General features: G+C 40.1%; 1 protein-coding gene and 1 long non-coding RNA gene across 6 annotated transcripts in view; one reads left to right on the top strand and one right to left on the bottom strand.

Moving 5' to 3' along the window:
• The window catches only part of SPIDR (scaffold protein involved in DNA repair), a 468,259-nt gene that overhangs the window by 114,764 nt on the left and 329,554 nt on the right, over nt 1-23,941 (bottom strand). The gene's annotated exons all lie outside the window — the stretch shown is intronic.
• Nucleotides 5,886-18,011, top strand: LOC116563636. Its single transcript, XR_004274488.1, has 2 exons — nt 5,886-5,922; nt 17,732-18,011. It is a non-coding gene; the product is annotated as an uncharacterized LOC116563636 (long non-coding RNA).

Genomic DNA, 23,941 nt, shown 5'->3' with positions numbered 1-23,941 from the left:
GCTGCCTTCTTTTCCTCTGAGTATGTAAAGTGAAATTGAAATGCTGCACAGTGGGAGTAAGGACCATTAGAGCTTCCTGATATTCTCTGGCTAAGAATAAAAAAATGTTGTTTCATGATTTCAACTTAAAATAAATATTATAAAACAGACTAGAATATGCAAAATAATTATATGGGAAGTAGAATTAGAATAATTTTTCTACTTTTGCAGATTTTGAAACCTATAATGGTACTATATTGATTTTATCATTTAAAATTACATGAAAAATACTAATGAGCCAGGCTGTCACATTGTTTTATACACAAGATGGGCTGTGAGTGCAGTGAAAGGGTGTGATGTTGAGCAATGTTGCTTGTATTTTGAGTTTTGCCAAGCCTAGCCCAGGCCTAGGTACCACGTGTCAACTCTCAAATTTCAGAGTAGGCGAAACTTTGCAGTTTGTTTGAAGAAGATGGAATGGTAGTTCAACTCAGTATTTCATTCTCAGTAGGGTGAACCACAGTATAGCACAAGTCATGATTAAATTAAAATGTAAATTAATTTTTTTGTAGTACATAATGAAAAAGGTTGTGAAGAACATGTTTCCTAGCCACCCCTCCCCTACACCATTTCTCTAAAAATAGTCCATTCCAGAGGGTTTAACTGAAAATATGTTCCTTTTGGGTGCTGGGGAGGGGGATGCGTGTACAGAATTCTCTTTTACATCTGTGACTCCTGCAAAAAATATCTGGCAGTACATTCAGTTCTATGTCTTCAAGCCTCGCAGGGCCAATTTAAAAATATTATTATAAATGCTCATAGTTATCATCACCTAACTGATCTATAGCAATAAAACAGTTGGACTTTTGGTTTTCTCAGATCATCCTGAGGTAAGGGCTGCATTCTAAATGTTGGTCTCATTAGAAAGACTTAGCATATTAGAAAGTAAATTTCATTATAAATTAAGGAGCTGTATTTCACTGGCCTTCTAGAAAATAAGCTACAATTATAATTTGTATGTTGATTCTCTGAATTTCTGGTGAATAGTGAACTCTTTGAAGAGTCACGTAAGAGTTCTTTATAAACTCTTCATTCCTTTTTAATATGTCCCAAATAAGTAAAATCCAAATCTGTTTTAGAGACACAAACTTCTGCTTTCACCATTTTCTGACATATTTATTGTGATGATTCATAAATCCAGTACATTTCTGTGTTGCTTTTTAGTTTGAACATATTCAGTAATATTTGTGTGGTTTTAGAATTCATTTATTAATGCATGCCATATGCAACCACCAGGAGGAAAGACACACTTGACTGAACAAAAGCCTCAGTTCTTACTTTGAAGAACTGTAAAACTGACCCTAAGACAGATTTTTCTAAAAATCTATTGTTATAACTGAGGGCATAGAGAATGCAAAGTCTAAAACTAAAGACTGCAGTCTTTCTTCTCCCCATTGTTACAAAGCCTTGGGGTAGTCACAAGTCTCGGTCTAGGGTGCCCCTCTGCCCACTTCAGAGTCAGAGAATCATTGGGTTGCCTGAGGCAGGGCAGGCTTGGAAAGAGAAAGGGCTTACTTCCTGCCTCTACCATCCAGTGCCTGTGTGATCTTTGGGAGTGGTCAGAGATGAAAGCCTCAGCCTCTTCACTGCTGTCTCCGCTGTCTCCCTCATCCTGGCCTCTGCCTGCCCTCCAAAGCCCTCATCCTGGCCTCTGCCTGCCCCTCAGGGTGCTGGGGGCTATTGTTGGGTTCTTGCTCTCATATTCTGCAGCTTGCCCTTTAAAACGGCCTGGAATTCAGTGTGACGGGGTACTGTGACTTCCGCCTAGTGGTTGTAACTTTTACTTTTTTAAGTCAACAGGTGCCTTGGAAGATCATAGGGGGCTACAGGTCACATGGTATTTTCTGAGTAAGGAGTTAGAACATTTGACCTATGCACACCTGTAAAGGCTGGGATGACAGCCAAGATGAATGTGTGGATAAGCTATAGGTCCTCTTAAATCCTGCTGCCCTGGAAAGGCCAACTACACTTCTCAGAAGGCAGCTTCAGATCACCCAGGATGGATGCAGGGAAGTGCATCTGTTACAGTAGTAAACAATAGTATTTATAGCAATGGAAAGTTTGAGGGCAAAGCACTTCACACATCTCTTTAACTCTCTAAAATAACATGTATAAAGTATATTATTCTGTCTACTCAGTACTGGGAAAACTAAAGCTCAGAGCAAGTTGCCCCCATCACAAGCCTGTGGAGACCGAGCTGGCACTGGAATTTAGAACTTTTAATGACAAATCCTGGATGCTTTTCCACTCCCCTCTATTGCTCTTTTCGTGTTTACATTAAATATTGCTTTCATTATATTCTACATGTTTTTCCTCCTTAGGCTATTCTATTTTCCCCAGTGTTCCTTCTTTCACTTGTGAACAATAAATCTGGTATAAGGGTTTTAATTTTTATCTTGGTTCAAAAATTCAATTTGCTACCTATATTATTTTGTAATGTAACATATTTGAGACAAAGTATGTTGAGAAAACTTGACATTTCAAACTGTCACATAATTTTACCTCATGTGATAGAAACTATTTTATCTAAAAATTAACATATGAATACATTCAACACTGCAATTTTTTTTTTTTTTTTGAGACGGAGTTTCGCTCTTGTAACCCAGGCTGGAGTGCAATGGCGCGATCTCGGCTTACCGCAACCTCCGCTTCCTGGGTTCAGGCAATTCTCCTGCCTCAGCCTCCTGAGTAGCTGGGATTACAGGCGCGCACCACCATGCCCAGCTGATTTTTTGTATTTTTAGTAGAGACGGGGTTTCACCATGTTGACCAGGATGGTCTCGATCTCTTGACCTCGTGATCCACCCGCCTCGACCTCCCAAAGTGCTGGGATTACAGGCGTGAGCCACCGCGCCCGGCCCAACACTGCAATTTTATATACTTTTTTGTATGCAGTTCAAAATATATAAGCACATATTTATACCTTCAAGTATTATTTTGATGTGCAGTGTGGGAGCTTGGAACTGGAGTAAAACAGTGGCTGAAAATTCTCTTTTATCCCTTGAAGAAAGGTCAAGGGAAATACCAGACATAACAAAATTTACCTATTTGTATGGATCAGAGGTTGGCAAATTATGGCCTGTGGGCCAGATTGTGCCTATCCCTTATTTTTATACATAGTTTCTTTTTTTGAGACAGAGTCTCACTCTGTCACCCAGGATGGAGTGCAGTAGCACCACCTCAGCTCACTGCAACTTCCACCTTCCTGGGTTCAAGTGATTCTCCTGCCTCAGCCTCCCAGGTAGCTAGGATTACAGGTTTGCGTTGCCACACCCAGCTAATTTTTGTATCTTTAGTAGAGAGGGGTTTCACTATGTTGGCCAGGCTGGTCTCGAACTCCTGACATCAGGTGATCCACCTGCTTTGGCCTCCTAAAGTGCTGGGATTACAGGCATGAGCCACGGCACCTGGCCCTTTGTACATAAAGTTTTACTGGCACACAGCCACATTCATCTATCTGGGTATTATTGTCTGCGGCTGCTTTCAATGTTTCAGACTGATGCTTTCAGATTATGGTATGGGCCCCAAGCCTAAAATAATATGTTTGCCAAAACCTGCTATGTATAAACAAAATAAAACCCCCCAAATCCAGACCTACTGGGTGCCCAGCATCTCACTGGGTGTATCTGTGTTATCTCAATCTACCAAACAATCCTGTGAGGTGGATGACAATTGAGTCCCTACTACCATCCTAACATATATAATTACTAAATCCCTAATACTGTCTACCTTATTCTGGGGGAAAAGAAAGCATCAGGAAGAATCAAACAAAACTTTTCCTTAAGTGATCTAGCTAAACTGTGAGAGATGCCTGTATCTCTTCTAATAGCTGCTGAAGAGGAAAGAATCTCAGCTCTTACATTTTTACAACTTAATCATTTAGCACTTTTCAAAGGCCCTAAACTCATTTTTGCAAATAAATTAAGTTTAAATGGAGGATATATTTTCTAATTTCCAATGAGACTGATCCAGAAAGTAACTGAGTCCTACAGATTTTTAGCTACTTCAGAATATTGGCTAAATTGGTTTATACTTTAATCCCAAAACAAGCCACACCAAACCCAACAAACATTCTCCATTCAATGTTTCTTATCTCCCATTTCCATTTTGCTAGAAGTGAGTATATGTGTACTCATGATACATACAGGTTGAGTGTCTCTTACCCAAACTGCTTGGGACTGGATTTTTTTTTTCAGATTTTAACATATTTGCCTAGACATAATAAGATATCTTGTGGATGGGACCCAAGGCTAAACACAACATTCATGTTTCATATACACTTTATACATAGAGCCCAAAGGTAATTTTATACATTTTATTTATATTTTAAATAATTTTGTACATGAAACAAAGTTTTTGTACACTGACTCATCAGAAAGCAGAGGCGTCACTATTTTGCCACTCATGCTGGTACTCAACAAGTTTTGGATTTTGGATTAGGAATGCTCAATTTACATTAATGTATCCTAAACTAATGATTCTTAAAATGGTTAATTTTTGCCTTTAGTCAGAGCTCTACCCATGAAAACGTGAACAATTCTGTTTAACTTTGCCAGAAATGGTTGGCTAAATTATTCTCTATCCCCATAAGATGATGATTCCTTGCTGTGGCTGGAGGAAAAACAACCTTCTCTACACAATTTTTAAAACACTATGGGGAAAATATCCTGAGTAGCAAAAATCTAGCTTTCTTTAAAAGCATCATCTAAGGAAGCATGCTCTGTGGAAGGATGGCTACTTTAATAGGGAAAGCCATCTATATTTTTGAGTCTCTTGTTTGTTTTTAAGGATGGATCTGAATAGCACCCAGGGAGTTCCTGTATTTTAATGGAGCCATGCTAAATCACATCCCATGACAGAATGAGTGAGTTCATGTAAACACAGTCAGTGGTATCATGAGTAACAAAATCTGTTTTCATCAGAAGCCCTTCATCCTGCGTAAGAGACCTGTACACTACTAGGCAGTTCAGGCTAGTGTTAACCAGCTCCAGCTGGTCCACTGCTATAAAAAGAACTAATGAAAACACAAATGCTAACTTCTCCTTTCCACTCTGGCCAGTACGTCAAGGCTGCACAAAGACAGTCCTTTCCAAATGCTCTCAGTGAATGAACCGGCGGGTCTGGTTCTCTAAAGTTGTTTACTGAACAGAGTGTGCAGGGGACTCGCTGAGCACTGATGGGGGTGCTGGGGGCCAGGGAGAGGAATCACATGATCTGTCAGTGCACAAAGCCAAATTTTCCAGTCTAGATTTAGTTTTATAACACAGAGAAGGCAGAGAAAGTTTTCAAAAACAGAGACAGAGTACCTTGAGCAATTTCTTAAACACATATACACACTTACAGCACTCTGGTTTTTCTTATGGAAATACATAATTATATCTGAGATAAATTAATGCCTTAATTAATATTCAATTAATATTAATATCAATTAATATTGATGACTTAAATATTTAAAGTTCTTAGGTAAAGGCAAATCATTTCTTTTGTGACATCAGAAATTCCTGGCTGGGCACGGTGGCTCACGCCTGTAATCCTAGGACTTTGGGAGGCTGAGGTGGGCGGATCATGAAGTCAGGAGTTCCAGACCAGCCTGACCAACATGGTGAAACCCCGTCTCTACTAAAAATACAAAAATCAGCTGGGGGTGGTGGCACACACCTGTAGTCCCAGCTACTCAGGAGGCTGAGGCAGGAGAATCACTTGAACCCAGGAGGCAGAGGTTGCAGTGAGCCGAGATCACACCACTGCATTCCAGCCTGGGTGACAGAGCGAGACTCCATCTCAAAAAAAAAAAAAAAAAAAAAAAAAAAGAGAAAGATACTTGAATTGAACCTTTGATTGGAGGTATAAAGCAAAGAAAGAAAAAAGAAATTCCTACTAAAGGTAAATTATTTCTTATTCAGTGACTTAGTTTATAAGAGGAGGCAATGATAAAGAGATGATCCTATTTTAATTCTTTATATGGCTAATGAACTCCAGACTGTTAGTGCTAGAAGGTCCTGTGGAGATTTCTCTTATCTTCATCTCACAGATGGACAGACTAGGAGGGCTTTGTGTGTCAGACTGCTTGGAGGCAAAAAGAACATGGGTGTCCTGGCACCCACAACTGTTTTTCTACTCCATTTCATTCTAGATGTGGTTAAGTGAATATGATCAAGAATAAAGCAAAGAGGGTGCCTGGATAATTTCATAATATTATAGATTTGGCCTAACCTAGCCTTTTAACGTATGCGGTTACTTGCAACGTCAACTGAAAATTTAGGGAGCTGACCTGACATTTTTTTATTTTTTGAAGAGGCTGAAAGTGTGATTCAATTAGTTATGCTGCTAGATGAAAAGGTTTTTGCCTCATCCATGCAGGGCCAATGCTGTGTCTGGGACATTAATCTTCAGTACAGATGCTAACTCTAGAGTCACCCCCATCTCCCTGGGACCCCAGCGCCTACTTCCCATGACATGCTATCATTACCTCCACCTTCTGTGCACCCCCTAGCCAGCCAGCTGTGAGGCTGTAGCAGGCGAAGCAAGCACCAAAGGAGAGCCGCGTCAGGTCAGCAGTGCCTGAGTATAGGCCTGACTCAGGCCCAGGCTTACCTCTAACCAGCCATTGGAGGGTTATGCCTCCTGTGGCCAAGAGGCCGGCAGCTTAGGGAACATCCCAGGCTATAGAGCTACTTCAAGCAGTGGGCCTCTGACTTCAGGTCTAATTCTTCTCATGCCCTCTCCCTAGGCCTATGATTTTCCAAGTTATTGAGGTTGAAAGCTTCAAAGCCATCTATAGACATCTTTCTTTTCCTTACTCCTTAAATCCTAACCATCACTAAGTCCAAATTTTTCCGTCACTCAAGAAGCCCTTCTCTTGCATTCATTCCTCTGCTGGGCCTCCCTGAAGGGCTGACAGTGCTGAGCACCTCCCCCAGACATTCAAGCTCTCAACTCTGCTTCCTGCTTGGATCATATCAAATGCCTCAGTAGTTTGCCCATAAGATAACTCTCAAACCCTCTGCAACATGATCTCAATCTACCTTTCCAGTCTTACCTGCAATGACTTCCCTCCGTCTCACTCTGTCACCTAGGCTGGAGTGTAATGGTGCAATCTCGGCTCACTGCAACCTCTGCCTCCCAGGTTCAAGTGATTGTCCTGTCTCAGCCTCCTGGGTAGGTGGGACTACAGGCACCCACCATCATGCCCAGCTAATTTTTGTATTTTTGTAGAGACGGGGTTTTACCATGTTGGCCAGGCTGGTCTTGAACTCTTGTCCTCAGGTGATCTGCCCGCCTCAGACTCCCATACTTAAACTTTTAAAGTTTGAAAATCTGACTGTGGTCTAGGCACTCAACTTAGAACTGAGCACATCTTTGATTTCTCTAATAAACATTTATGGGGGCCCTGTATTCACACAGCTCTGTGCCAGATGGCACTGAGAGGCCTAGGGCAAATGAATATGTGCACACACAGGCAAGAAAGGGCATAGCCCTTTTCCTCAAAGACACTCAGGCCATCAAATAAGGCCGTCTTATTTGATAGGCACACACTATCAAATAAGACAGAAGCAAGAACAGAGATGAGAGGATGAAGAGATCACATAACCCAAATCTACAATCTACAGATGAGGCAGCCAAGGCAGGGAGAGACTACATGACATACCCAGATGATTCATTTGGGCTTCATTTTCTATTCAAGATGATTCATGTAAGGAATTATTAAAAAAAAAATTATTAAAAAAACCGAATGATCCAGGCATTTGGAACTAGATAGTGGTGATGGTTACAATAATAATGTGAACACACTAAACCCAATGAATTGTCCAGGCGCCGTGGCTGATGCCTGTGATCCTAGCACTTTGGGAGGCTGAGGTGGGTGGATCACAAGGTCAGCAGGTTGAGACCATTCTGGCCAACATGGTAAAACTCCATCTCTACTAAAATACAAAAAATTAGCTGGGTGTGGTGTCACATGCCTGTAGTCCAGCTACTTGGGAGGCTGAGGCAGGGGACTCACTTGAACCTGGGAGGCGGAGATTGCAGTGAGCCAAGATTGCACCACCGCACTGCAGCCTGGTGACAAAGTAAGACTTTGTCTCAAAAAAAAAAAAAGAAAGAAAGAAAGAAAGAAAGAAAGAAAACCCAATGAATTGGGCCAGGTGCAGTGGCTCATGCCTGTAATCCCAGCACTTTGGGAGGCCGAGGTGGGTGGATAACCTGGGGTCGGGAGTTCAAGACCAGCCTAGCCAACATGGCGAAGCCTCATCTCTACTAAAAATACAAAAATTAGCTGTGTGTGGTGTGGGGTGCTTGTTATCCCAGCTCCTTGGGAGGCTGAGGCAGGAAAATTGCTTGAACCTAGGACGTGGAGGTTGTAGTGAGCCAAGATCACACCACTGCACTCCAGCCTGGGTGACAAAGTGAGATACTGTCTCAAAAATAAATAAATAAATAAATAAAATGGTTTAAATGGTGAGTTTCATCTCATAACCAAAACAAAACCAAACGATCCCATGTTACTATCACAGAGAAATTTAACTTGCCTTTCTCAACACCTGGCTGAACTCCCTGTCTTTCAAAATGTCTTCCTTGACCACTCCTGGCAACTGCTGTAATTCTTTGCTCTGTATCCTGCTAGCACACTTTCTATTAATAGCTTGCATTCCATTAGAATAGAACACATGCATGTGTGTGAATACATCCTCTCTGTCTTCCTGAACAAATAGCGTGTTCCTTCAGCACACATATGATATCACAGAATTTTCTGGTCAATCTTCAGTGCAAATTTTCTTCTCTTCCTTCCTCCTTTCTCCCTTCCTCTTCCTTATTCCCTTTTTCATTTGACAACTCCACCTTAAAGGCAGCACGGTGGGGGAAATCGAATACATGTGCTGAGCAGGTGGCTAACATTATTGTTATTTATTTTATTTTATTTTTTTGTACTGCTGTCCATTGAGCAGGGCTGAGGTGCAGGTGTTGGGACTTGCCCTGGGTCACTGAAGGTGGGCTGGGAGGGCAGGGAGCCCTGTCATGCGTCCCCTCTTTCCTCCCTTTCCTCTTGCCTCTCCCCTCTCTTTACTCTCCTTGTCACCGTCTCCCTCTTTTTTCTTTTTTAGAAGAAAAAAAAAAAAAGAAAAAAGAGAGAAAGAAAGAAAAAAAAGAATACATAAAAAAAAAACTGAAGGAGAGGAAGAAAGAGGAAGAGGAAGAGGGAGAGAGAATGGGGGTGTTGCTTTATTGCCCGGGCTAGAATGCAGTCTAAAAATGGGTATGCCTATAATTGTGCTTAATAATAGAGACATGAAAAAGAAATGAGGGAAGAAAATAACAAACAAGCAGCCAACCAATATTTCATTTAAACCTGTAACTAGGTGTGATGTGGTACTGATAAGAGTGTATATTCTGTGTATTTAAAGTGGAGAGTTCTATAAATGTTAATTAAATTTACTTGTTCCGGATCTGAGTTCAAATCCTGGATATCGTTGTTAATTTTCTGTGTCATTGATCTGTCTAATATTGATGTTGAAGGCTCCCACTATTATTGTGTGGGAGTCTAAGTCTCTTTATAAGTCTTATATATCTGGGTATTCCTGTATTAGGTGTGTATATATTTAGGATCTTTAGTTCTTCTTGTTGCATTGATCCTTTTATCATTATGTAATATCCTTCTTTGCTTCTTATGATCTTTGTTGCTTTGTAGTCTATTTTATCAGAGGCAAAAATTGCAACTCCTGCTTTTTATTTATTTATTTTTGCTCTCCATTTGGTTGGTAAATCTTTCTCCATCCCTTTGTTTTGAGTCTTTGTGTATCCTTGCATGTGAGATGGGTCTGGATGCAGCATACCAATGGGTTTTGGCTTTTTTTGCCTGTCTGTGTCTTTGGATTGGGGGATTTAGTTGATTTAAATTTAGAATTAATAATAATATATGTGAGTTTAATACTGCCATTTAATGTTAGCTGGCTGTTTTGCCCATTAGTTGATATAAATTCTTGATTATGTTGATGCTTTTTACTTTTTGGTATTTTTTAGAAAAGCTGATACTGGTTGTTCCTTTCTATGTGAAGTGGTTCTTTCAGAAGCTCTTGTAAAGCAGGTCTGGTGATGATGAAATCTCTGAGTGCTTGCTTGTTCACAAAAGATTTTATTTTTCCTTTGCTTATGAAGTTTAGTTTGGCTGGATGTAAAATTCTGGGTTGAAAGTTCTTTTCTTTAAGGATGTTGAATATTGGCCCCCACTCTCTTCTGGCTTGTAGGGTTTCTGCTGAGAGATCTGCTGTGAGTCTGATAGGCCTCCCTTTATGGGTCACCTGACCTTTCTCTCTGGCTGCCCTCAGTATTTTCTCCTTCATTTCAACCCTGGTGAATCTGGCGATCATGTGCCTTGAGGTTGGTCTTCTTGAGGAATATCTTTGTGGTGTTCTCTGTATTTCCTGGAGTTGAATATTGTCCTGCCTTGCTAGGTTGGGAAAGTTTTCCTGAATAATATCCTGAAGCGTATTTTCCAGCTTAGATTCATTCTCTTTGTCAAATTCAGGTACACCTATCAAACGTAGATTAGGTCTTTTCACATAGTCCCATATTTCTTGGAGACTTTGCTCGTTCCTTTTTATCCTTTTTTCTCTAATCTTGTCTTCTCGTTTTATTTCATTAAGTTGGTCTTCGACCACTGATATCTTTTCTTCTGCTTGATTGATTCGGCTGTTAAAACTTGTGCATACTTCGCGAAGTTCTTGTGTTGTGTTTTACAGCTCCATTAATTCACTTATATTCCTCTCTAAATTGTGTATTCTTGTTAACATTTCCTCAAACCTTTTTTCAAAGTTCCTAGTTTCTTTGCATTGGGTTAGAACAAGTTCTTTTAATTCACTGAAGTTTCTTATCATCCACCTTTTGAAGCCTGCTTCTGTTAATGGAACACACTCATTCTCCATCAGGCCTTGTTCTGTTGCTGATGAGGAACTGTGATCCCCTGTAGAGGGAGAGGCGTTCTGATTTTGGGTATTCTCAGCCTTTTTAGGCTGGTTTCTTCCCTTCGTTATAGATTTATCCATCTGTGGTCTTTATAATTACCGTCTTTATAATTGGGTTTCTGAGTGGACGTCCAACTTGTTGATTCCCGGTGCTAAAATCTGAGCAACCCACTGCATTCGCCAAAACAGTGGCGTTAAGATTGATGGTGCTTTTCTCACGCTGCACCAAGAACCGCCACACCAAGGCAGCGGCAAAAGCGCCTTGCTGGCCACAAGAGTCGCGCTGGTGACCCCTGGGGCTCCTCCACTGGGAATCTCCTGGTCCGTGAGCAACAAAAATTCATCTGAAAGTGTGGCGTCCTCTTGTTCTCTGCGCTTTCACTGGGAGCTACAATCCCGAGCTGCTAGTGATCAGCCATCTTGGATCTCTCTTTATTTTGTAACTAATATAATATTAATGGAGTTGCTCTTAAAGACATTAAAAAATCACAGAAGAATGTGAAGCTCAGCACTATAAAGAGTTAGCGCCTCTACTTGAGAGGCTGAAGCAGGAAGATCAATTGAGCCCAGGAGATTGAGGCTGCAGTAAGCCATGATTGGGCCTAGGCAACAGAGCGAGACTGTATCCCTCAAAACAAAAAAGTGCAATATACAGATATGCATATTCAGCGTATCAGGTAGAAAAAGCAAAGAGACTGATCTTGCGTGACCCTACATGACCCTGAAAGGAAGTGTCAGTTCCAAGGGGCAGAAGATCCAGGGAGAGAGGTTCAGGCTCAAGATAGGGCAGAGCCTTCTAGGAAAGGGAGCTGCATGGGGGCTGCAGTAGAGCAATGTGCCGCCATGGGAGGTGCTCAAATGTGCAGCTGGGATGAAGCAGTAAATTAATAATTTGTAACTAGTATTTAAGGGCCAATTGAATGCTAAGATTCCATGATTCCATAACACCAAAAAGGCATTTAAAATAAAACCCCAAACACACAAACATCTAAATTATTTTAAGCTGAATAATCCTACTACCTAAAAAGACATATGCAGAGATTCATTGTGTAGAATTATACCTCAGAGCACACAAGATCAGCTCCATGACCAAAACCAATGTAATCATTAACAAACCTTAAAGCTGGCTAGGACTATTTTAGATTATTCATTACAAAAGGCTTTTTAACACAAGTAACCCATTCACATGGTTCAAAATTCAAACTTCTCCCTTCTATTCCTAACTGCCCTATTCTCCCATGGGGCAACTAAAGTTACCAGTTTCTTGTGTATCTTCCAAAGATATTTCACGCATAGAAAGAACATTAGTGCCCATGGTACCCCTTTGTTTTAACCAAATGGTAACACACTTTGTGCTTGTTTTGGACCTTGTTCATTTGTTATAATAATACTGGTGATCATTCCATATTAACATAGAAAGACTGTTCACATTCCTTATTTTTAGATGACAGCATAGTATCCTGTTTTTGACATTTATGTTGTTTCTAAACTAAGTTGTAAGTTCTCATAAATGACGCTAAAGACCAATAGAACTAAAAAATGATTACTTTAAAAGTTGGTTGCTCAGCTGTTCTTACCTCAATGTACACATACACACAAACTATTTTAATTATATGAAACAATATATGTGGGTTTTAAAAATAAGGCCTTGCCCAACATACTAAACCTTTGCAGCTCACTTACTGACACTAAAGGTATTTTTTGGCCTAAAGGAAATCTATTAGGACGTAGTGTACCCAAAGCTGTGGCAAGCCTTGACGACATGATTATCATTGCCCTGAAGACTGGGGCTTGTCTCTGGCACACCCCAAGAACTGAGCAGCAGCTAAGCACCAACAATGTAGCTCAGAGAAGCAACATTCATTTTAAGTTAGTACTTCCCATTCCCAAAATGGCATAAAGTAATCTAAGGTCAGTGTTTTGGAAACATTAGCTCAAATCATCCAGGACAAGACATTATTATGACAATACTACTTAATTAATTGTCACATATGTGGCATATTAATGTAAGATGTAACAACAGGGGAAATTGGGTAAGTAGTATGTGGAAACCCTTTGTATTATCTTTGCAATATTTTAAAAGCTAAAACTATTTTAAAATGAGAAGCATATTAAAAGTAATTAAGTAAAAAAACTAATGATATGTACATATTTGTAAATTCCCATTACAGAGAATATCATTGTAAAGAAGGATCCAGTAGAATGGAACTGGTACTATATCCTGATGACTCAAAGCAATTATTTTAGTAATTTGGTTATAAACAAATTCTCTAGTAAGAATCATTGTATGTAAGAAACTTCTATGATTCCTAACTACATAGTATATAAAATTTAACAAGTGTGATTATACTATGCAGAAAGGCATTTGACAAAATCTGACATTATTTCATGACAAAAAAGACTCAACGAAATAGGAAAAGAAGGAACTTCCTCAACCTGGGACAGGGCATTGATGAAAACTCCACAGCTAACACACTCAGTGGTGAAAGAATGAGAACTCTCCCCAAGATCAGAAACAAAACAATTCCTGCTTTTGCTACTTCCATTCAATGCTGTACTGGAAATTCTAGCTACAGCAATTAAGTAAGAAAAAGAAAGAAGTAACAAAAAAATTGGAAAGGAAGAAGTAAAACTGTCTTTACGCTCAGATGATAAAGTCTTTTACGCAGAAAATTTTTAAAAAATCCACAAAAATCTGTTACAGTTAAAAAACTTAGCAAAGTTGCAGGATACAAGATACAAACAAACAAAAATAAGTTGTCTTTTTTTTTTTTTTTTTTTTGGAGAGGGAGTCTTGCTCTGCCACCAGGCTAGAGTACAGTGGTGTGATCTCAGCTCACTGCAGCCTCTGCATCCTGGGTTCAAGCTCTTCTCCTGCTCAGCCTCCCAAGTAGCTGGGACTATAGGCACATGCCACCACGCCCAGCTAATTTTTGTATTAGAGATAGGGTTTCACCATGTCAGCCAGGATAGTCTTGATCTCTTGACCTTGTGACCTGCCCACCTCAGTCTCCCAAAGTGCTGGGATTACAGGCGTGAGCCACCAAGCCCAGCCTATAAGTTGTATTTTTATACACTAGCAATGAACAATCCGAAAAGAAAATTAAGAAACAAACTGGTTTATAATAGCATCAAAATAATAAAACAGAAACAAATGTAAACAAGAGACTATAAGACTTGTATAATGAAAACTACAAAGTATTTCTGAAAGAAATTAAAGCAGACCTAAATAGATGGAAAGGCATCTTGTCTTCATGAACCGAAAAACTTATTAACATAAGATACTGCCATATAGTAATTCGATGCAATCCCTATCAAAAACCAATGGCTGGTCAGGCCACCTGCGGTGGCTCACGCCTATAATCCTAGCACTACGGGAGGCCAAGAAAGGGCATCACCTGAGATCAGGAGTTTAAGACCAACCTGGCCAATTTGGCTAAACCCCTTATCTTCTAAAAATACAAGAATTAGCCGGGCATGGTGGTGCGTGCCGGTATCCCAGCTACTTGGAAGACTGAGGCAGGAAGATCACTGGAACCAGAGAGGTGGAGGTTGCAGTGAGCCAAGATGGTGCCATTGCATTCCAGCCTGGGCGACAGAGAGAGACTGGCTTAACAACAACAACAAAAAGGCTATTTTTGCAGAAATGGAAATGTCAATCCTAAAATTAAGGTGGAATTGCAGTGAATTAGCCAAATTAATTTAAAATGTGCCAAATCGGTGTTCAACAATGAGAACACATGGACACGGGGAGGGGAGCATCACAAACTGAGGTCTGTTGGTGGGGGGGACTAGGGGACGGACAGTGGGGCGTAGGGAGTTGGGGAGGGATAACATGGGGAGTAATGCCAGATATAGGTGATGGGGATGGAGGCAGCAAATCACATTGCCATATATGTACCTATGCAACAATCCTGCATGTTCTTCACATATACCCCAGAACCTAAAGTGCAATAAAATATATATATAAATAAAATAAAATGTGTCAAATACCTAAATGCACACGGAGGCTAAAACTGTAAAATTCTTGAACAAAAACACAGGAGTAAATCTTCATGACCTTGGATTTGATAATAGTTCAGATACCAAAAGCACAAGCAACAAAATAAAAAAAATAGATAATTTGAGTGTTATCAAACCGAAAACTTGGCTGGCCACCGTAACTTACCCCTATAATCCCAGCAGTTTGAGAAATTCTCATGGGCCCAAGAGTTTGAGGCTGCAGTGAGCTATGATCACACCACTGCACTCCAGCCTGGGTGACAGAGCAAGACCCTGTGTCTTAAAAATAAAAATAAAAAACCTAAAACTTTTGTGTATCAAAGGACACTATCAAGAAAGTGAAAAGACAACTTATAGGATGGGAGGAAAATGTCTCAAATCATGTATCTGATAGGGGTCTTATATCTAGAATATATAAAAAGAGAACTCTTACACGAATGTGAATCAAAACCACAATGAGATACCATCTCATGTCAGTCAGAATGGCGATTATTAAAAAGTCGAGAAACAACAGATGCTGGTGAGGCTGTGGAGAAATAGGAATGCTTGTAACAGCTGTTGGTGGGAATATAAATTAGGTCAACCATTGCAGACGACAGGGTGGTGATTCCTCAAGGACCTAGAACCAGAAACACCATTTGACTCAGCAATCTCATTACTGGGTATATACCCGAAAGAATATAAATCACATGTTCTCACTTATAAGTAAGTGAGAGCTTAACAATGAGAACATATGGACACAGGGAAGGGAACAACACACACTGGGGCATGTCTGGGGTGGGGAGTGGGGAAAGGGAGAGCCTCAGGATAAATAGCTAATGTTTGTGGGGCTTAATACCTAGGTGATGGGTTGATAGGTGCAGCAAATCACCATGGCAGATGCTTACCTATGTGACAAAGCTGCACATCTTTCGCATGTAACCTGGAACTTAAAATTAAAAAAACAAAACAAAACAAAAACCTCTTAGAACTCAACAGAATTAAAAAAAATACAACACAATTTTAAAAAGACTAAAAGACTTGAAAGGTCATTTCTCCATATTAGATATGTAAATGGACAACATGCACATAAAAGGAAGGTCATCATCAGTCCTTAGAGAGATGTGAAACAAAGCCACAGTGAGATACCACTTCACACCCATTAGGATAGTTATTGTTACAAAAAGAAAACAGCAAGTGCCGGCGAGGACGTGGAGAAATTCTAACACTTATGCACCGCTGGTGAAAATTTAAAATGATGTAGCCGCTGTGGAAAACAATATGGTGGTTTCCCAAAAAGTTAAACATAGAATTACCATACGACCCAGCAACTTACTCCTAGGCATATATATAACCAAGAGAAATGAAAACAGATGTCCACAGGAAAACTTCTGTGATGATGTTCATAGTAACATTATTCATAATAGCAGAAAAGTGAAAACAACACAAATGTCCATAAACTGAGGAATGGATAAAATGTGATATATCTATTCAATAGAATATGATTTAGCCATAAAAAGAAATGAAGTACTGGTACATGCTACAGTAAGATTGAGCCTTGAAAACTAAGTTAAAGATGCCAGACACAAAAGGTCAGATGTTGTATGATTCCATTTATATGAAATATTCAGAATAAAAAAATATATAGAAACAGAAAGCAGACTGGTGGCTGCCATGGACTGGGGAAGGGGTTCATGGGGAGGGACTGCTTAATATGTATGGGGTTTCCTTTGGTGTGATTAAACTGTCTCAGAATATATAGAGCTGGTAGTTGTACAACATTGTGAATGTGCTACCACTGAATTACATACTTTAAAATGGCCAATACTGAATTGTGTTAATTTTATCTTAGTAAACAAATAAAAACAAGCTGATGCATACATACACATAAAATTCATATGGTTCTACCAGGCATTCAGGGAGCCTGCCCCATAGCATCCATTTCCTCTGTGGAGCAGTGACTGGAAACATTCTCTTATGGAGGCTTTCAGGTAGTCTATAAGGGGGACATATGTGAATGCATATATGTAAATGTGCATACTTAGTGCTGTCTTTACCATGATGTTAACAGAGCATGCTCTGTCCAGGCAGAGGTGACAGATGAGTCATAGCTGCCCAAAGGCCTAAAAGTCACAGTGCTAATGTAGCTTCGTTTCCCCTCAGCTCCTTGGGCTACACTTTCCTCAACTTCTGACCCAAACATAAAACAGAGACCAGATACACATATTTAGGAAGCACCTGGAAGAAGTTCAAAATTGACACATAAAAGTAAATTGCCAAATAGTGCCTTTATGGTCTGCCATTAGGAATGACACTTTCCCCCAAATATATGGTAACTCTTGAACAAAGTATATGATTTCAGGAAATCTTGTTCTAGCCTTTTCTGGAGAGAGGATGATGCATCCATGAGCTGAGTACAAACTAGAATTACACTCAAATTTTAAAGACAAGGTTTCCTGGTATCCTTGCTGTCACTACAGTTTCCTACTTTTCCATAGCTCTTGAGGAGATGGGTCCTCAGAGATGTTCAGCTTCTCCCCATTCAATGTCTGTGGCATTCCTGGATAGCCAGGGTTCTGTTTAATTAATCTGTGTGCAAAGACTTGAGGTACAAAGCTGAATAAGCCACTTCTGAAGTTCCGAAAGTCTGATTTCTCTGGGAGGTATCAAGAAGATTTTGACATTGATCTCACTCTTCTTCCCACTCCATAACATGCGAATATAATCTAGTCCTTTCTTGTTCCCTCCTCTAGGAGTTGTCAACAACCTGTACTGAGATTCCACACCAAAGAAAGGAAGGGTGGTCCTGTGCTTATGGGAAGCCAGGTAGTAGGGCAGGTATGCATGGAGGGCCTCACACAGCTGCCCTGAGGTAGAACTGTCTGCCAAAGGCCAGAGGCCTGAAGAGTCTCTCCCCACAAGCTACCTCTGGATGGCTCAGTTCTCCTTTTTTTGTTTAATTCAAATGATGAGTTCTTCCTCTCAGGTAATTTTATTTCATTCAATGTTAAATGTCATAGTTTAATTCTTCTATCATCTGCCTATCTTTGCTTAATTTTTGCTTAAACTTTCTTAGTTCTACATTAATTGCAATGAATGCTTTAAAACCCTTACATCATTATCGACTGAATTCTCTATTTTCTTTATAAACATCTTTACCCAAGATCTGACCTTGTTCCTCCCTTGCCACTTTCCTAAGTGTCCCTCCCTGTGCTGTTCCCTGTTTGTTTACACTGACTCAACATTTTTCAGGGACCTTGGTTCCCAAGGTCTCATCCTCTATCTGATTGGAACAGACTAGACTTTACCTCTGTCCTAAAGGCAAGTATTCCTGGCAATTTCTACCTCACTGGCTTCCTCGGCAATCTCCTTAGACAAACAGCATTTGTAGTACAACTCCAAGGACTGGTTCATCCTGAGAAGAGGAGGGGAGCCACAACCTCACCCTACCTCCTCAGCTGCTTACTCAGCCATGGCTGTTTCCCATCAATGCATACTTGCTGGGTGTCTACTGCATTCATGGTTCTGTACCAAAACCAGATGATTGACAGCTCCTGACCTCTGAGGGCTTATTTATGGTTAAATGAGAGAACTGAAGTAAAGAAAACACGTAGAGTTTATTTTGAAGGTACTGACAAGTATCAGTGCAATGTTTAATACTTGGTCATTTAGTCTCACCATATAATCAAGCATCTGTCACTCGCCTGTATCTGTAAATAAATGTGAAAGTTCAGACCATTTATAATACCAGTGCCAGGGCAGCAAGTGAGGAAGAAACAAGGGAACCTGTTCATGTATAATCCTCTCTCCTGGGAAGGGGTGTCCATCCCAAGAATTGCTCTGCAGGATTTTTGCTCCAGTTCCCTGTGGAGAAGGAGCTGAGCTGGCTCAAGCCATTGAGAACTGTGGAGCCAAGAAATAAGCACAACAAGGGTGAGCCTACCAAACCCGCCAGCTGGCTGCACCAAGTGCTCTGGGTCTAGCAGCTGCTGGGAGACAGGCAAAAAGGCAGAGGGGCAGCAAGGTGCGGCAGCTCAGCTGAAGGAGGAAGTCAAGTCGGGTCAGGCTTGATCTCACCCTGTTTGTGCTTCCTGCCACCCACAGAGGCACGTGGCACTGTGTGCTTGCCTCTGGCCACCCTTGAAGACTCTGCCAGGCTGTGTGCTTTGTCTCCCATGGCTCTTCTCTGTGCTGCCATCTCAGCAAAGTACATTCCAGAGCTGCAATCTGACTCACAGGAAAGTTCTAGTGTGATCACAGTGCTGCTCCAGATTGCAGCTGCAGGAATAGGGTGGGGGTGGGGTGTGGTGGGAAGAGTCAGGGAGACTGTTCCAGGTCTCCAGCCTCTTTCAGGAACAAGTTTCCAGAGAAAGGAGGTCAGAAACAGGGAGGAAAAAATTCCATGCCTTTTATATAGGGCCACCTTGAAATCCTTCTTGATCTTGATGGAGGACAGGTGCTGGAAAATCACCATGGCCAGGTTAAGATGCAAACTTAGAATGGTGGTTACACATATCATGACTGGATATGAATCTGGAAAATTACTCTTGCTACTTTCATTCTATTATCAAAACTTCATGGTTCTCTGTACTCATATCCCCAGGCTGTTGCCATTCCATTTCATTTTTTCCTTCAAGTCTATCACTGGTTTAATATACAGAAAAAAATGAACACGGAAACTTTCACTGCAGTTTTCATATTATCTGTAAGTTCACCAAGAAAGTTATTTAATCTGTGTAGCTATAAATGAGAACATGGGTCCAATGATACAGGCTGGTGTTTATCAAGTGTTTAAAAGAGCATGAACATACTACTTTCATATTATTTATGCTCTAACTCTACTCTGAAACTTTTACTGTTTCAGTCAGATAGCTATAATGCGACACTAGATCATTAAAATGATAAAAACTAAAAGAAACAAAGGGTGGAGAAATGAATCCATTTTCTGCCACCTACAAGGGAAGAAATGCTATGCAAAGACAGTGCATCTTTAACACAGTGCAAACTGTAACAAATGCCAAAAGTAAGATATACTTCTAAATAAAATATAAAGACTACTACTACTAAACACAATCTTTAATCAAAAGGAGGGTCCAACCTACATTGTTGAACCATACAACACACAAATTAACTCAAAATGGATCACACACCAAAATATAAGGTAAAAAAACCATAAAATTCTTAGAAGAGAACATAGAAGTATCTTAGCATAACTTTGGATTCACCAATGGTTTCTTAGATATGACACTGAAAACACAAGCAACAATAATAACAAAATGATAAACTGGACATCATTAAAATTATAAATCTTTGTGTCTCAAACGACTGTATCAAAAAAGTGAAAAACTCCACAGAATGGGAAAAAATATTTGCAAATGATAAAGGACTTATACAGAGAACTCTTACAAATCAACAACAACAACAAAATAACCCAACTATAAAAATAGGCAAAGGACTTGAAAGACATTTCTTTAAATAACATATACAAATGGCCAATGGCCTATGAAAAGATGCTCAACATTGCTAGTCAAGAGTAAATGCAAATCAAAGCCACAATGAGATACCTACTTCAAACCAATGTGGATGGCTACAATAAAAAAAGACAACAATAACAAATTTTTGAGTGGATGTGGAGAAATTGAAACCCTGGTATATTCTACATTGTTGATGGGAATGTAAAATCGTGTAGCCACTTTGGAAAACAGTGTGACAGTCCCTCAGAAAATCAAACATAGAGTTACCTTATGACTCAGCAATTCCAAGGGTAGGTATATACTCAAGAGAACTGAAAACACATCCACACAAAAAACCTGAATGCAGATATTCACAGTAGCACTATTCATATTAATCATAAAGTGGAAACAATTCAGGTGTGCATCAACTCAAATGAGAAATAAAATATGGTATGTCCACATACAATGGATTACTATTCATCCATAAAAAGGAATGAAGAACTGAAACATGTCACAACATGGACATATCTTTAAAATATTGTGCTAAGTAGAAGAAGCCAGTCACAAAAGACTATAGGTTTATAATTCTATTTATATGAAGTATCCAGAATAAGTAAATCTGTAGAGATGAAAAGTAGATGAGTGGTTGCCAGGGGCTGGGAAGAATGGGGTGTTGGCAGGCAACTGGTATGGGGTTTATTTTTGAGGTTGCAGAAAGTTCTAACATACTACAGTTATGATTACACAAGTCTGTAAATATAATAAACACAATTGAATTATACATTTTAAATAAATGAATTTTATGGTATGTGAATCATGTATCAATAAAGCTCTTTAAAAATGTGATAGAGATAAGATAAGACTTCTTCAGGTCCCCATCAGTCAGGTTCCAATTTTTAGACTTCTCTGTGTACACATGACAGAATCATAAACATTAGACTGTAATTCCACGGGTTCTGATATGTCCTTATTCTTACAGTAAGTTGGCATGTGGACAGAAAGAATGGCAAAGAATATAAAGGGCCTGGATGTCAATTAGTAGAATAAGCAGTAGTAAGACTAATACTGCTAGAATTAGCCTTTTTGTGTGGGAGATATTCTTGACTCTGTCTCCTTTTCTATCTCCTTGTCTATCTTCACAGTGGAGAAAGACTCTTGGGTCAAGCATACTAGATTCGTTTTGAAAAGGTGGTCAGACCTTTTCAAAAGGAATTCAAAATGGTTGACCACCTTTTCAAAAGGAATTTAGTAAGCTTGATTCAAGAGTCTTTTTCCAATGTCCAAACACACACAAAGGCTAACGCCCTTAATCATCACATCCATGCTCTACCAGTGCATTTTCCTCATTTGGCTTTAATATTGAGCCAGGGCTGAGAAGAAACAATGTCAAATGGCCTTGGATATCATAGGGATCACCAATGACTGTTTTAGACAGGAAACAAGCAAAGGTTAAGAAGAGGTGGGCAGCTGAGATTAAAAGGTTTAAGACTCATGGACACAGAACTAATACTTAAGGGATAATTTAAATTTATTGAATAAGCACAGGTAAGAACAAACCTAAGGAATGGACTATGGCATCAATTATGAGGACATGCAAAAAAATAATACACTCCACTTACAGTATCTCTCACATTACAATAAAAAAATACTCAGATCATTAAAAAGGAACAATTCCAATTTTTCTACAACAGGAAGAAGCAAAGAGACTTCAAAAATAAAGAAATAAAGTATGAGTGACAACAACCACCTTATGAAAATGTGACGCTAAGCAGATGGATGAATAAAGTCATTCCACCAACTCTGGCAGCATGTGGTGGTATATAAAAGAGCAGGTTAAATGGTCCCGTGTGACGAGGGAGCTGTCTTCCCTTCAGGCTTTTTAACTGTAGACAGGGATATGCCACTGTTACAGAGAAGGAATGTATGCTACCCTATCTCAAAACAGAAAAAAGGAGACAGAGTCAAAAATATCTCTGCTTAGTGGGAAGAAAAGTCAAGGTTCACAAGCAGAAGAGCTATATTCACCCAGGGGACACAGCAGGTGAGCACACAGCTGGGGAATCAATGTGCCACAGCTGACCGGCTGTTCAAAAGGAATCTAGTAAGCTTGATCCGAGTCTTTCTCCACTGTACTAACACATGCAAACGTGAATGCCCCTAATCATCACATCCACAATCTACTAGTGCATGTTCCTCGTCTGGCTTTAATACTGAACCATTCTCACCATCAGGAGTTTGGGCTCTTTATTTGTTTAATGCTCCTGACAAAGTAAAAAAATTTCCAGCCACAATACCAGCACCATCCAACACTGGCCTTAGCATTAGGGCAGTTTTCTGCAACATGTTTATTACAGAGGAACTTCCCTCATTTAGATAGCAGTGGTCATATTTCACATATAAATTTATACAAATGCTTCTTTTCCAAAGTAAATGGGCATCAACTCATTGTTGATGGGAGTAGCAGAGGTAGAGGTGGGGAATGAGGTGGCCAAAAGCATAGAAATAAAAATCAGCTTCAAGTAAGCTTCCTCAGCAGCCAGACGGCAAACTCGGTACCAACACTGAGTGCTGATTTGTAATGTGATGGCTTGTCTTTGCTTCGTTCAGGTTTCTGTTACTGTAGCAATGCTGTTTACCACTATTTTTTTTTTTTTGTTTTTGTTTTTGTTTTTTTTTTTTGAGATGGAGTTTCGCTCTTGTTACCCAGGCTGGAGTGCAATGGCGCGATCTCGGCTCACTGCAACCTCCGCCTCCTGGGTTCAGGCAATTCTCCTGCCTCAGCCTCCCGAGTAGCTGGGACTACAGGCACGCACCACCATGCCCAGCTAATTTTTTGTATTTTTAGTAGAGACGGGGTTTCACCATGTTGACCAGGATGGTCTCGATCTCTTGACCTCGTGATCCACCCGCCTCGGCCTCCCAAAGTGCTGGGATTACAGGCGTGAGCCACCGCGCTATGCTTGCTGTTAAAGAATGAGCGAGTTGCTCTTTACTGAGCGCTGTCATATGGGAAGCATCTTGCTGAGTACTTCACATACATCATCCCAATTAGTCCTCACCACCAGTCTGGATTATAGTAAGTATTATAATGCCAATTTCACAGACAAGGAAACATAATTTGCCCCAGTCTTCTTGCTAAATGTCCCATCACCAGTGAACCCACAGCAGTCTGATTCCAGACTTTTTGTTCTTTCCAGTAAACCATCAACCTCTATGCGTTTTTAAAAGAAAAATAGTACCTATATGTACATTAGGAAACAAGAGATAGAATGCCCTTATTGCAGCTCTGTTGTTCTATTTAAATTTGGACACTGTCATCCCCTGATGCATCAACAAAACATTTGTTATCTAAGACTCTTCCTCCTCTCGCCTCCCACCCACTCTACTCTGCTAGGTGAGCTTCTGTGCTCACCGCTCCCTACACCTCCTGCTCATGAAGTGACCCAGCAACTCCTTCCAAATCCAGGGCACAGGTTTTCAGTGCTCACTTTATTAGACTTTGCAGTACTA

The sequence above is a fragment of the Sapajus apella genome, unplaced genomic scaffold (genome assembly GCF_009761245.1).
Source record: "Sapajus apella isolate SASKATOON/1434 unplaced genomic scaffold, GSC_monkey_1.0 scaffold35, whole genome shotgun sequence".
Classification (NCBI taxonomy): Eukaryota; Metazoa; Chordata; class Mammalia; order Primates; family Cebidae; genus Sapajus; species Sapajus apella.
The sequence above is the reverse complement of the archived record's forward strand: the minus strand, read 5'-3'. Positions and strand labels throughout refer to the sequence as shown.